Genomic DNA, 14155 nt, shown 5'->3' on the forward strand with positions numbered 1-14155 from the left:
TCAGAGATTTAGAGCTAGAAAGGACCTTACAGGCCAACAAGGTCAACCCCCTTCATTTTACCAGTGAGGAAACTGAGTTATCTAGCAGTTAAGTGACTTACCAGGGTCATACAATTAGGAAGTGTCTTAGACAGATCTAAACCCAGATCTTCCTTACTTGGTCTAGTCATACCATGCTGTTTCTCTCCAAAGGAATGTCAACTTCCTCTCACAGTGAGAAGCTCTGGTCATCAGATTGTTTTTTCCCCTTCTTCATAGCTTTCTTACCCTCTGCCTGGGGTCAGCCCTTCTAGGTCTCTCCAGAACAGGCATAGCTTCTCTTCCAGTTCATTAATTTAGATAGGCCCATTTACATAGTGGCTTTATTATTGGATTTGGAGTTAGGAAGACCTGGGTTCCTGTCCTGTCTCTGAGATTTACTAACTCTGCAACCATGGGCAGGGTGCTTAATTTCAATGTTAATTTCAGTTAAAATATCAAGACTAGAAATTATTTTAAATGGCTTCAAATATTCTTAGTATTTTTCTTGTACATTTTATTTTTTGAGATAGTATCAGAGGATGACTATGGAGGTATTAAGGGAAAAAAGAAAACTCTGGATTTTTCTTATTCTTCCCAAATGATTGCAGGATTTTCACCATGGGATAGTTTTGAAAAAGCAATATTAAATAATAGCTATGTGTTAGGACTTTTGGGGGATTGAATTAGGATAGTTTTCCTTTTGAAATCAAATTAAGTATTTGTTTAAAATACTCAACTTTGTATTCACTCTCTACTTTCAAGTTGATATTAAATAGAATGATAAGAAATCGCATTCTCCTAACAATATTCTTCTCTTTCTTCCATCATTTTTTCCTCTAATCATTTTAGATCACAACCCTTTGCTGCCACTTTTTTGTGTGTTTTAGCATAAAGACCAGCTGTTTCTAAATTAGATTGAAATCATTGTCTGAAACCTGCAAGTGATGCAGCATTGGGTATTTCTATAAGAAATCCTGCCATTGTCAGAAGCTTATAAAGAAACATAGGAAGGACTGCAGCTAATCTTTCCATTTATGGACTGATTTGTCTATTGCATTCTTTATGCTACTTTGATCATTCCTTGTTTGGTTGGACATTAAGACAAAGAAAAAAAAGATGTTATTGCTATTTTTTCTCCATTTTAGAATCTTTCCCCATCACTGCCACCTCAACCTCAATCCTATTTCCTTCTTAGGAATAAACACATAGTTTACATTCACTCACTTCCAAAGTTATTTCCTAGACATTTATTTTTAAAAACAAAAGTGAACAAAAACCCAAACTTGTCATTTTCCCAGAAGAATAATCTGTAATTAAGAGCACTCCCAAATAATGTGATGCATTCCAGAATTTGCTATATGGTTTTGAGTGTGAGTGTAACTGACATTCACAATGCTTTGGGGTTTGCAGAGTACTATACATACATTTTTGCATTTACTTTGTACAACCATCCTTCGAGGTAAGTACTGTTAGTATTACTATCCCTATCTTACTTATGAGGAAACAGACGTGTAGAGAGGTTAAGTGACTTGATCATGGTCACAAAGCCAGTAAATCTCAGAAATGGGATCTGAATTCAGTACTACATTACAGCATTCTGATCCTGGCTTATTGAACAAATATGTGGTTGAGACTGCAGGTAGCTTTGTTAGGATATATGGTGTCCCCAAACTCTCAGTGCAGTTTTAAGCTTCTAAAACTTATTTACAAAAAAGAGGAAAGTTTATTAAATTTCTTTGGTACTTACTTGGTTTCGTGAATTTTGAATAATACATTTTAATTTTAACAAGCCAAGGGCCCTGACATTATACAGTGTATTTGGGACAGTTTTTGGATAATACTTTCTCCCAGCAATGGGTCCGTGGAAGTGACCTCTTACCTGGCCAATTCAATTACTTGATCTATCTCCATAAGCCTTTTTTGTGGGTGAGGTCATGTCAAAATTATCTTGCATACGTCAAAATCACATTCTTTGGATGATCTTAATGCTAGGATTACAAATGCAACTCTTTCAGTCAATAGGCAACCACTTATAAAAGTGTTTTTGCAAAGTTTGAAAACGGACTAGGGCAATGTACATGTTGAATTTTAATAAGAAACATCACTATATTAAACATTTAAATAATTAGTATTTCAAATTTCATTGGTACTCAGCTCCATATCAGCAAAAGAAACAAATGCTTGGCGGTTTTTTCCCACCTGACGGAACTCTCAGTTAAAATATAGAACTTCCGGGTGTTAAAATCAAGTATTTAGTAGTTCTTAAGTATACTTCTTAGTTAATGTTTAAGAAGAAAAAGCCTCACGTGGGGGGCCCCAAACCCAAATAAATTCTGTCCAAGTAGAAGGATGAAGAAAAAAAATGCCTTTCTGGTTTCACTGGGAATCGAACCCAGGACCTGCTGCGTGTAAAGCAGTTGTGATAACCACTACACCATGAAACCTGGCATAGCATCAAACACTCGTTTGGGTCCTTAAGAGGGTATGCAGATTTGTGCCTGACGTTCCATATTCCTTCTCCTCAGTGTAAGTATAGCTGGTATGTTCAGGCGTTACTTTGGTCTTTGCTAATCAACTGATAAACATTTATTAAGTCCGTACTATGTGCCAGGCACTGTTTAGACTGAGAATTCAAAAAGAGGCAAAAGACAGTCCCTGACTTTAAGGAGCTTACAATCTTTTTTTTTTTTAAGGAGCTTACAATCTAATGGGGGGAGGGGAGACAACATGCAAAGAAAGAAATACAAAATAAGCTATATACAGGTTAAATAGTAAATAATTAACAGAGGGAAGGCACTGGAATTAAGAAGGGTTAGGGAAGGCTTCCTGTAGAAGGTGGGATTTTGATTGAAATTTAAAGGAAGCCAGGGAGGTCAGGAGTCAAAACCTAGGAGGGAGAGCCTTCCAGGCATGGGCGACGCTAGAAATAAAGCCGAATCCCTTTTATAGCTGTCAATCTTACTTTAGGCGTTGTTCAGTAGTGTCTGACTCCTTTTAACTTCATTCGGGTTTTCTTGGCAAAGATACTAGAGTGGTTTGCCATTTTCTTCTCCAGCTTATTTTACAGATGAAATCACTGATGCAGACAGGGTTAAGTGACTTGCCCAGGGTCACACAGCCAGTGCCCTAGGCTCTATTTGAATTTAGGAATATGTCTTTTTGATTCCAGGCGGGCACTCTATCCACTGCCCCACCTAATTGCCTTGTCAATCTTATGAAGCTCACTCACTACTTCTAGAGATTTAATTACAAAGCTCTCCTTGAAGAAATAAAGAACTATGTAAATAGAGGACTATTCAGTACTCATGGCTGGGCCATGCCAAAATAATAAAAATGACAAAACTATCAGAATTGATTTATCATTTTAATGCCATACCAATCAAACTACCAAAAGAATACAGAATTTGATAAAATAAAGAAAATTCTTTTGTAGGAACAAAAGATATAGAACATAAAAGGAAATAATGAAAAAGGTGGGAATAAAGGAATAAAGATTAGCACCTCCAGATTTCAAACTACATTATAAAGCAGCAATCATCAAAACCATTTGATACTGGTTTAAAAAATAGAAAAGTAGATCAATAGACTAGATTAGTCAAGAAAGAATCAGAAATAATGAAGCTCAGTAACCCAGTGTTTGAGAAATCAAAAAACTTAAATTACTCAGGAAAGAACTCCCTATTTGATACAAATTACTGGGAAAACAAAAGCAGTGTGGCAAAAATTAGGTTTAGAGTAATATCTCATATCATATTCCATAATTAATTCAAAATGGATACATGACCTGAATATTAAAGATTATACCATAAAAAATTAGAAGAGAAGCAAATCATGTATTTTTCACAGCTTTGGATCCCACAGGAGATGAATTCTTAAACAAAGAAGGGATAGAGTTGATTATAAAAAATATGATAATTTTGATTACATGAAATTGAAAAGCTTTTACACAAACAAAATGAATGACCTAGGAAAAGAAGGGGAGTAGTTGACTGGGGAAAATATTTATAAGGAATTGGTATCCAAATTATTTAGATAAGTAACAGAAATATATAAGACCAAAAGCCACCAAGTGGTTATAGGGTATGAACAAATTGTTCTCAAATGAGGAATTGCAAATTATTAATAACCATATGAAAGAATGTTCAAAATCATTAATAATAAGAAAAATGTAACTCAAAACAACCTTGAGGTTTTCCCTCATACCTAGTAAATTGGCAAAGATGACAAAAGATAGGAATAGTCATTGTTGGAGGGGTTGTGTAAAGATAGGCACTCTAATTGTTGATGGAGCTATGAATGAGTATAACCATTCTGGAAAGCAATTTGGAATTACACAAATAAAATGGGTAAAATGGCCATACGCTTTGATTCAGATATCCCAGGGAGGTCAGTTTTGAAAAGAAAGAGGGCTCACTATGAAACACACACATATGTATGTATGTATGTATGTATGTATGTATGTATGTGTGTATCTATATCTATATCTATATATCTATGGAGAGAGAGAAAGATATATGCATTCATGCATTCATGCACATTTATATCTATACCACTTTTTGTGGTAGCAAAGAACTAGAATCAAAGTAAATGCACTTTGGTTGAGGAATAGATAAATTGTGGAACTCGAGTGTTAGGGAATATTAGTGTGTTATAAGAAGTAATTAATACTACTACAGAGAAACATTCAAAGACTTAAATGGACTGATGCAAAGTAAAGTAAAGACAAGAAAATATATACAATAATTAGAACAATGTGAATGAAAGGAACAATAATAGAAAATAAATGCTGCAAAATTACAAAGAACAAGCTTGGCCCCAAAGAAGAGATTTGAGTAAACACCTCCATTATTCCTTAACAGAGGTGGTAGGAGGTACCAAAGGCATGGAATATTGTATGTATTGCTGAATTTTTTCAATTTATCAATCAGTTGGCTTTATTTTTTTTGGTAAGGCAATTGGGGTTAAGTGACTTGCCCTGGGTCACACAGTCAGTAAGTGTTATGTGTCTAAGCCCAGATTTGAACTCAGGTCCTCCTGACTCCAGGGCAGGTGCTTTATCCACTGTGCCACCTAGCTGCCCTTTTTTTGATGATTTATTTCTCTTCTTTTTTTCTTGTAAAAATTCTTTATAAGGGATGGTTCTCTTGGAGGGCGTAGAGTTGCAGGGGGAAATTGTAAATTATATAAAAATAAAAGATAGAGATAAACATTTATTTTAAGAAAAGATAACCAGGGTTGCATGGTATTTTATATTCAATTTACATTTCTATTGCTATAGCTGTCTACCCCTGTCAAGAATTTAACACAGAGGAAAAGAACAGAGAATAGAAATAAAATTGTCAAAACAGTTCAATAATTTATGAATGTAGAAATATGTATTAAGTGCCTACTATATTCCAGGCATTGTGCTAGGAACTGGGGATACTTAGGAAAAAATGAGACAATCTCATCGGAACAGGGGAAAGCACGTGACACAACACAAACCAGATAAAAGGCAACCTGAGGGTAGAGCAGCAGAATTACCTACTAGCTTTGAGGACTATAGAAGGGTTCTTTCAGAAGGTGGTGCTTGAGCTGAGTCTTGAAGGAAAGCAGACATTCCAAGAAGTGAAGATGGGGAGAAAGTACAATCGAGACATGGAGAAAAGCCAGTAGTACAAAGGTAAAGAGAAGGAAGATGGAGGCTATTGCAATAATCTGGGTGAGAGGTGAGAAGGAGCTGAACTAAGGTGGTAGTTGTGTGAGTGGAGAGGAGTACCTTTTGTTTGATGCCTTTTGTTTTTATATCACAGTAGTTTCCAGATAAGTCCTTTCCCCAAAAGAGCCCTCCCTTGCAAGAAATAAAAATGTTAAGCAAAACCAATGGACATAGGGAAAGTGACTGACACTGTATGTGGTGTTCAATACCTGTTAACCCCAGTTCTCCTACCTCTCTTGGTGATTGTTCATCTCCTCTCTTGGGCCAAGATTGGTCATTACAATTATTGAGTAGATTTCTAAAAATGATCATCAAACCACCTATTCATCTTTTTCCTTTTTGTTCTTGTTCCATTTTTAAAAAGTTTGGGGACTAGTATGTAATCACATCCTAAGTTTCCATTAGAGTGTGCTAATAATAATGAAAACCAGGTATTCATATATTTTAAAATATTCAGATGAATGACTTTTCTTTTCAGCCATATGTCACATTATATAGTCAAAATTTAAGCTTCCTATTCCAACTGCAGGTAATTCCCTATTTTTGACAGCATAAAATAACACATAAGTTATATACTACACATTTCACTAATACATTTACATTTAGGACACTCCCTATTTTGGGGGACAATCAACCTTAATGAAGTATTTTAAAGAATTACTACGTTTCAAGTCAAAATGACCAAAGTTGGTAGCCTCAGTAATATGTAACTCTAAAGAATTCAGACTATATCTTTGTATGGGTCCTTTTGGTCCAGTTGACTGGTTACTTCGGTCAACCAATGAACTGAGTCAGGCTCATTGACTGGTTAGTTCATTCAAAATGGTAAAACCCATTTGCTTCTGCAGATAAAGCCTCAGCGGTCCTTAGGTAGTAAGTCCAAGGAAATTCTTCAACTTTTCCCCTAAAGCTGCAGCTTTCCTGCCTCCTACCAGGGATGACATTTACATACTGTAGGGTAGCAGGACAATAGAAGAACTCATCTTTTTTTCTCCCTGACTCAGCAAGAGGCAAACAAGGAATTATAATACTTGTGAAAAGAATTGCTGGTGCTGATGGTCCCTAGACACTCCCAATTGCTCTGGGGAGATTTTCCAAAAGAGATCTAAGTGTGCACAATTATCCTACCCTTAGTCAGTGTCCCTGGGTAGCGTGAAATGGACAGCAAAGAAATGGCACTATGAAGATAAAGGGGGATTCTTCTTGGCTCAAAACAGCCTTTTATGTAGTATGAAGCCAAAAGAGATGCAAAGCCATCAATGCCTAATGTTATTAGGCAGAGTCGTTTCTCTTGGGGTGAACAGTCCTTCTATTCTGGCTAACTGTTGAAATCATGTTGAACTCTTCTAGGCTGTAAGTTTAACCTCTCATTGGCCAACACTTACTGGGGCATGTGGCTTTGGTGAAAAGTTTTTTTTTTAAATTTTCAGGTTTAACTGTTTTACTTCAGTCAAGTTACTTCCCATTTTTTATCTCCTTGTATATGTGCATTGTTCTCTGCATAACAGAATCCTTTTAATGCGGGGTCAAAACAAAACCCCAAGCTCATTCGTTCATTCAGCAGATATTTAATGGAACACTACTGTATAAAAGGCAATGTGTTAGGTGTTGAGGGGGAGACAGAAGGACAGGTGAAGTAGACCCAAATATCTCTAATACTGAGGATGGCCATATGGTCTGGTGGGTAGAACATGGGACCTGGAATCAGGAGACCTGAGTTCAAATGCTGCCTCAGGTCCTTATTAACTATGTGCTCATGGGCATATAAAATGATGATACAATTCTTGTACTGCCTATCTTGCACAATGGTTGTAATGAAAGCACTATTCAAATGTGAGCTAAATAGTAGAGAGGGAGAGATCATTTAGGCCTGAGAGAATGAGAGAAGGCTTGGTGGAGGGTAGCCTTTGATCTCTACTTCCAAGAATGGGGAAGATTTTGATGGCTAGAGAGAAGGAGGAAGAGCATTCCTAGAGGTAGGAATTACATGAGTAAACTTATCAAGATAAACACCAAATGGATGCATGGCTTAGACATAATGGAAAGTTTTGATTATATGAAATTTAAAAGGTTTTGTACAAACAAAGCCAGTGCAATTAAAATTAGATGGGAAACAACTTGGAAAAATCTTTGTGGTGAGTTTTTCTGACAAAGGTTTAATATTCAGGATGTATGGGGAACTATTTACAATTTATAATAAGAGACATTCTCTAATAGATAAATGGTCAAAGGATATAAATAGGCAGTTTTCAAAGGAAGAAATCCAAACTATCAGTAGGCACAATACTGCACTGTTGGCAGAATTATGAATTCATCTAGCCATTCTGGAATGCAATTTGGAACTTCTCCCCCAAAGTCACTAAATGGCATATAACCTGTGACCTAGCAATGCCACCACCAGGCCTATACCCCAAAGAGAACAAAGAAAGAATGAAAGGATCTGTAAAGGCTAAAATTCTAGCTAGACTGTCTAAAATATCCAATGAGTGGTCACCAATAAATTATAAGCTTTAGCAAGAGTTAGACTTTTAAGCATTTATTAAGGAGAATAAGAATTTGGTAAAGAGAGAGAGAAAGGCCTAGATTCCTCTATCTATTAAAGGGAAAGAGCATTCCTAGCTCTGCCCTCCACCAGAGTCCACAGGAAAGAGAGAGAGTCAGAGCACCAGGCTCCTCCTTCTTCCTCCCACAAGCAAATGTCACTTCCTGATGCCAAAGAAAAGACACATGGTCTTGCCCTCAGAGACCTTCATCTCATGGCGGAACTTTTCTACAGTAAATCTCCAGCAGGTGACGTCATTCCAATTGTTACAGATCCATATGTACAAAAATATTAATAGCATCTCTTTTTATAATAGCAAAAAACTGGAAACTGAGTGCGTGCCCAACTATTAGGGAATGGCTGAACAAATTATGCCATAGAAATGTAATAGAATATTACATCATATACATCACTACGCATCATAAGAAATGATGAAACGAAGCTTAGAAAAACTTTTATGAAGTAATGTATAGTGAAATAAAGATAACTAGGATAACAAATTATATAACATTATAAGGAAAAACAACTTTGAAAGACCTAAGAACTCCAAACAACTTGATGGCAAATCATAGTTCTAGAGAACCATGCTACTCACCTCCTGATAGAGAGGTGATAGATTCAAAATGCAGAATGAGATGTATTTTGGGGCATAGTGTGAGAATTTGTTTTGCTTGACTGTGCATATTTGTCATAAGGGTTTTCCTTTTCTCTTTCTTTGTTCATTGCTGGGAGGGGGAGGGAGGGGAATGACAAGGAGAGAAAAAATGAACAATTTTTAAAAAGAAAAAAACATTAAAATCATCATAATTCATTCTCACAGATATTTGAATAAGGACAATTTTTTAAGAAATTAATGCTTTTACTCTAACTCTAATACTTCTCCATACATCTTAAATACTAATTTAGGAAGTAAAAAGTGTTGGCAACATTCTTGCCCGATGGAGTGGGTAATGATAAAGTGCTAGAAGGAAATGCCTTTGATAGTTTGTCAGTGTGGTCATCTTGTTTAATTTGGCTGCATCTCCCCAGATTCCCCATTTCATTGGTCCAGTGATGGCTATTACACCAAGGACAGGGAGGCAAGAGTCAGGTCCTCAAGCCTAATACTGGAATGATCATAGAGAAAAATGAGAAATCAGATGAGATTTTTGGCAGCCTTGCAGAACCTCATTTGACTCCAGAATGTCGGCTTGGAAGTCGTTAGAGGTGTAATGTTACATACAAACAGTTCACTTCCTCCTAGTGTAAATAGTTTATTCCAACAGAGAAGAGATTTGGAAAATGATACAATTCTACTTTGCTTAAAATCTTTCAACTGTTGAATCTTAAAGAAAATGCCAGGAATATTGTGATACGGACAGTCTATTCAATCTGAACAGGCAACTGTTAAATGAAACCAAATTCCTCAAGATCCTTTCTTGTTGAAAATATTGTGGAGAGGAAGGGGCATTGGATTTTACATCAGGACACTTGGGTTTCAGTGCCAGCTCTGCCACTCTCTAGCTGTGTGATCTTAGGGAAATCTCTTTACCACTGTACCCTTCTACTTCCTTATCTGTAAAATGGAGATAGTTTTGTACTGCCTATCTCACAGGGTTGTTAGGAGGATAGAATATGGTAAAATATTTAAAGCACTTTGTAAACCTTTAAGTGGTATATGAACGCTTCCTCCTTTATTATTGTTGTTGGTATTCCATCCACCAAAGTCAATTCACCAAGTTCAACAAGTTTCATTAAATGTCATCTAAGAGGAAAGCATGGTGTTGATATTAGGGATACAAAGACCAAAATGAGACAGTCTCTGCCCTTAAGCTTTCATTCGACACTACTCTGGTGCCTCATCATAGCATGGAGGTGATCCTGGATTCTCTTTTTTTTAGTGAGGCAATTGGGGTTAAGTGACTTGCCCAGGGTCACACAGCTAGTAAGTGTTAAGTGTCTGAGGCCGGATTTGAACTCAGGTCCTCCTGACTCCAGGGCCGGTGCTCTATCCACTGCACCATCTAGCTGTCCAATCCTGGCTTCTCAAATGTGATGACAGCAGAGTGTAAGTATTGACAGGTTCATCAACCAAGTTGCAAAAACTTGAGAGCATGGGCCATTTGGCAGACCGTTCGTCTAAAGTTTAACCTAGTCAAAGCAGAGCAGTGTGTTACCAGACTGGCCAAAGGGCGATCAATCTTTCAGGTACAGCAGCTCTCTAAGGATGTCTAACAACTCAGAAAGGTTGAAGTGTGCATTGATGGAGGGAGTACTCACATGAATAGATTTGTTTGTTTAGAATTGAAGAAACTGTGCAACCTAGGGAAATGGCTAACATCCCCTCTTAATTTGCAAGTTGTCTGTACCTCATGATGGTTTTGAATAGTTTCTTCCCAGAAAGGACTTGGGGCACCCTGGGATGGAATTAAAAAGAGGATTCTTTATCAGACACCTACAGAAGAAGGCAGTAGGCCCTGAGAAGAGATCTTTTAAAGGTGCCAGAATTGCTAGTATCTACCCAATGGGACTCTTAGAGAGAAGGAGGTTTTAGTTAATGGGCCTGGAAATACTGAATGATGGCAATATGGGGTGAGTCCTCTTACCAACTTAGGCCCCAGGATAGGCTGCATGCAAGAGGCATTCTTCCTCTAAACTTATTTATTGTAGATGGCTCAGATCTGCTATGGGGACCAGTGACAATGTTGAACATATTATCATCCATTTGGTGGACCTGATGTTCCTGGTGCTGTTTATCTAGTCTCTGTTCTCTATATTCCTCATGGGATCATCACTTCCAAAGTATTTATTCTAGGCTCTCCCTTCTTGGCAGTTTCTGTCACTGCCTTGCAAAGCTTGCCCCAAGGATTCCCCTTTTCCATTGGGCCTCATTCTCAGAACAGAGCCAATTCCTGCAGGCGATAGAGAGAACACTGCCCCATGGTAGGACTCACTCCCTAATCCCTGCAATGTCCTGATTATGCAGCCCACTGTTGATATGTACTTTCCCCTTGGTTATCTTCTTTTTTTCTCATTTGCCTCAAAATCTCCTTCCCAGGTCCATGCCCTTCCACTCTTCCAGCTGCCAGCTGCTCCCATGATATCCAATTCCCTTCCTTCTAAGGTATAACAAGTGGTCTTTTATGAATACCAAATCCCCCAGACCACACCCAGCACAAGGTCCCTATCTCCCTTCACAGAACATCTCTTTTCATCCATAAAAGCCTTCATCAATGGAACCCACTCCCCCTACTAAAGTCTGGTCTTCCTCCTTTCCTCCCCATCATCAATCCTTTTCTCTACCTCTTTACCCATTCCCCTGCAAGTCCTTTTCTTTTTGAGACAACTGGGGTCACCCTCCCCTCATTCTAACCCTTGATTTGACCCATGCTCATCACACACTCTATCCCCCGGTATCCCTCCTCCCCTTTCATTTACAATCCTATTTTGTAATGTAGTCCCCCCCCAAAAAAAACACTGATTCACTTGTAAGCACAGTGTTGCCAGGTTCTGTTCATTATGCCCCAGGCCTACCTCTTCACTGCTACCTCCACCTGACTTCCACCTTCTCCCCAGTCTTTTTTTGTACATTTAGAAAGAGATCTCTCACTGGTCTCTCTGCTTTCATTCTGTTACTTTCCTTGACTGTCGCATACATTTGCCCATCTTACATTTCTGTTTTCTGGGGCATTTGAGAAACAATTGATTTTTCAGGTCAGGTCAGGTTTGGTTTTCTTTCTTTCTTTCTTTCTTCCTACCTCTCCCCCTCCCTCCCTTCCTTCCTCCCTTCCTCCCTTCCTCCCTTCCTCCCTTCCTTCTTTCCTTCCTTCCTTCCTTCCTTCCTCCATCCCTTCCTTCCTTCCTTCCTTCCTTCCTTCCTTCCTTCCTTCCTTCCTTCCTTCCTTCCTTCCTTCCTTCCTTCCTTCCTTCCTTCCTTCCTTCCTTCCTTCCTTCCTTCCTTCCTTCCTTCCTTTGATTTTCTCCCTAAAATGTTTCACATTCTATTTTATTATTGAACATCCATCTTTTTTTTCATTTATAGCTAAGCTCAGATTTTCAGGATGAGTCATCTTGGGCTGCATCCAGAGCTCCATTGCTCTTTGGAACATATTATTCCAATCCCTTTTGTATTTTCTGGTGAGTGCAGAATAGTCTTGTGTTATTCAAATTTCCTTTCCTTTGTATTTGAAGGTCTTTCTCCTGATTGCTAGCAGAACTTCTTGTTTCTGAAGTGAATTGTTAAATTTAACCACTATGTATTTTAGAGATTGCAGCCTTGATTTTTTTTGTTAGAGGCAATCTATGACTTTTTTCAAATTGGTATTTCATTCCCTCTATTAAGAAGTACTGGGCATTTCTCTTATATTATTTCCTGAATTATGGTATTAAGGTTTTTTGTCCTGTCATTATCTTTTGGGAGATTTATAATCCTTAGATTGTGTCTGTGCATCCTGTCTTCAAGATCAGTATGTTTTGCTTGCATTGTGAACATATTTTCTTTTAATATTAATTTTGCTTCTCTTCTTCTAGATTATCCTCTACTTCTATATATTTGCACCCCCAATCTATTATTCTCTCTTTGGTTTCTTTGGTGAAACTTGCCATTGAAGATTCCAGGTTTTCTTTTCTGCCCATTATTTTTGCTTTACAGACCATACATTTTTCTCTCATAATTCTCATTTTTCTTTTAAACCACTCAGAAACAGCATGTTATGGTTCCATGTTCTCCTCAAATTCCACAGGGTCTTCTGTCTTAAGAAGTGTGGGATCATTTTCCTTTGTCTTTCAGTATTTATTCAAAAGTGCCTGAACTTTACTTATGTTCAAAGTTTTTGGATTTTCTTATTTCTGAGATCTTTGATAATTTTAGTCTCCCCCCTTACTTTCTCCTATCATTCACTTTCTGACTCTTTAACTCCTTCCCCTCCAATGGTGGTTTCCTTGGGAGCCAAATCTCAAAGGGTTGCAGCCTCCTCTGTGTAATTCATGGTATACCAGCCTATGTCTCTGCCCCTAATGACTTTTAGGTGAACATAACTTCCCTCATCTGGATGCTGAGTACTTTCCCTCAGGTTAATGGAGTGCCACATCACTTACCTATGCACTGTGTTCTGTTCCAGTGTCCTGTCCTGTTCCTTCTGTTCTCTGGCCCAGAACCAGCAATTCAGAGAGTTGCCATTCTGGTTCTGCTGCAATGATTTTTGTAGCTTGGGTCTCTGATGTTCTGGGAGGAGGTGGGTGGGTGGGATGGGGTATTGAGCTCTATTTCCAGCCTAGATGCATGCCCCTTTCCCTCTGTTTCTGGCTCTCCTATAGAGATCTTTTGTAGCATAGGCCGTGTGGCCCTAGTTAAGTGTTCATAGTCAGGAACACTGGAAAGGCTCCTGGTTATCTTTCCTGGCAGCCTAGAGCAGGGATCTCTGCTACACTGGAAAGAGGGAGGGGAGAAAGGATGTGGGGTTGGGTTTTGTTATGAGCCCATATGGGTCAGCTAGTGGAGCCTCACTGCGAGCAGAATGGGGTGTGGAGAAGGAGTGCTGAGTTTGCTGTAGATGTCAGTTCATGTTATTTTTGTTTGTTTGCTTTTGTTTTTACCTTCTTTTGGATTCTGAGTGTTCTAAATCATGGAGACATCTGAAGTTTCTTTATCTTTGGTATATAATTTCTGTTTAGGAAAGGTTTGAGAGGTAGAGGGGATTAGAGAAAATGTCTAGTACTCCATCTTGTTTATTTCATGACCCAGAAGTCCTCAAATGAAATTTCTTCATTCTTTCTGTTTTGTGGCTATCAACCTTTTGTTACATATTTATGCTTTTGTGATAATAATCATTGACTTGGTTCATTCAGTTACCATTTGTTCAAATATTGGCATTTCCAGAATGCCAGTAGTATTTGTTATAATTTTTGTTAAAATA

At 38.0% G+C, this 14155-nt stretch overlaps 1 protein-coding gene and 1 non-coding gene across 2 annotated transcripts in view; one reads left to right on the forward strand and one right to left on the reverse strand.

The window, feature by feature from the left end:
• The window catches only part of MAMLD1 (mastermind like domain containing 1), a 660207-nt gene that overhangs the window by 137487 nt on the left and 508565 nt on the right, over positions 1 to 14155 (forward strand). The gene's annotated exons all lie outside the window — the stretch shown is intronic.
• TRNAV-UAC lies at positions 2393 to 2465 on the reverse strand. Its single transcript has one exon. It is a non-coding gene; the product is annotated as a tRNA-Val (tRNA).

The sequence above is a fragment of the Dromiciops gliroides genome, chromosome X (genome assembly GCF_019393635.1).
Source record: "Dromiciops gliroides isolate mDroGli1 chromosome X, mDroGli1.pri, whole genome shotgun sequence".
NCBI classification, from domain to species: Eukaryota; Metazoa; Chordata; class Mammalia; order Microbiotheria; family Microbiotheriidae; genus Dromiciops; species Dromiciops gliroides.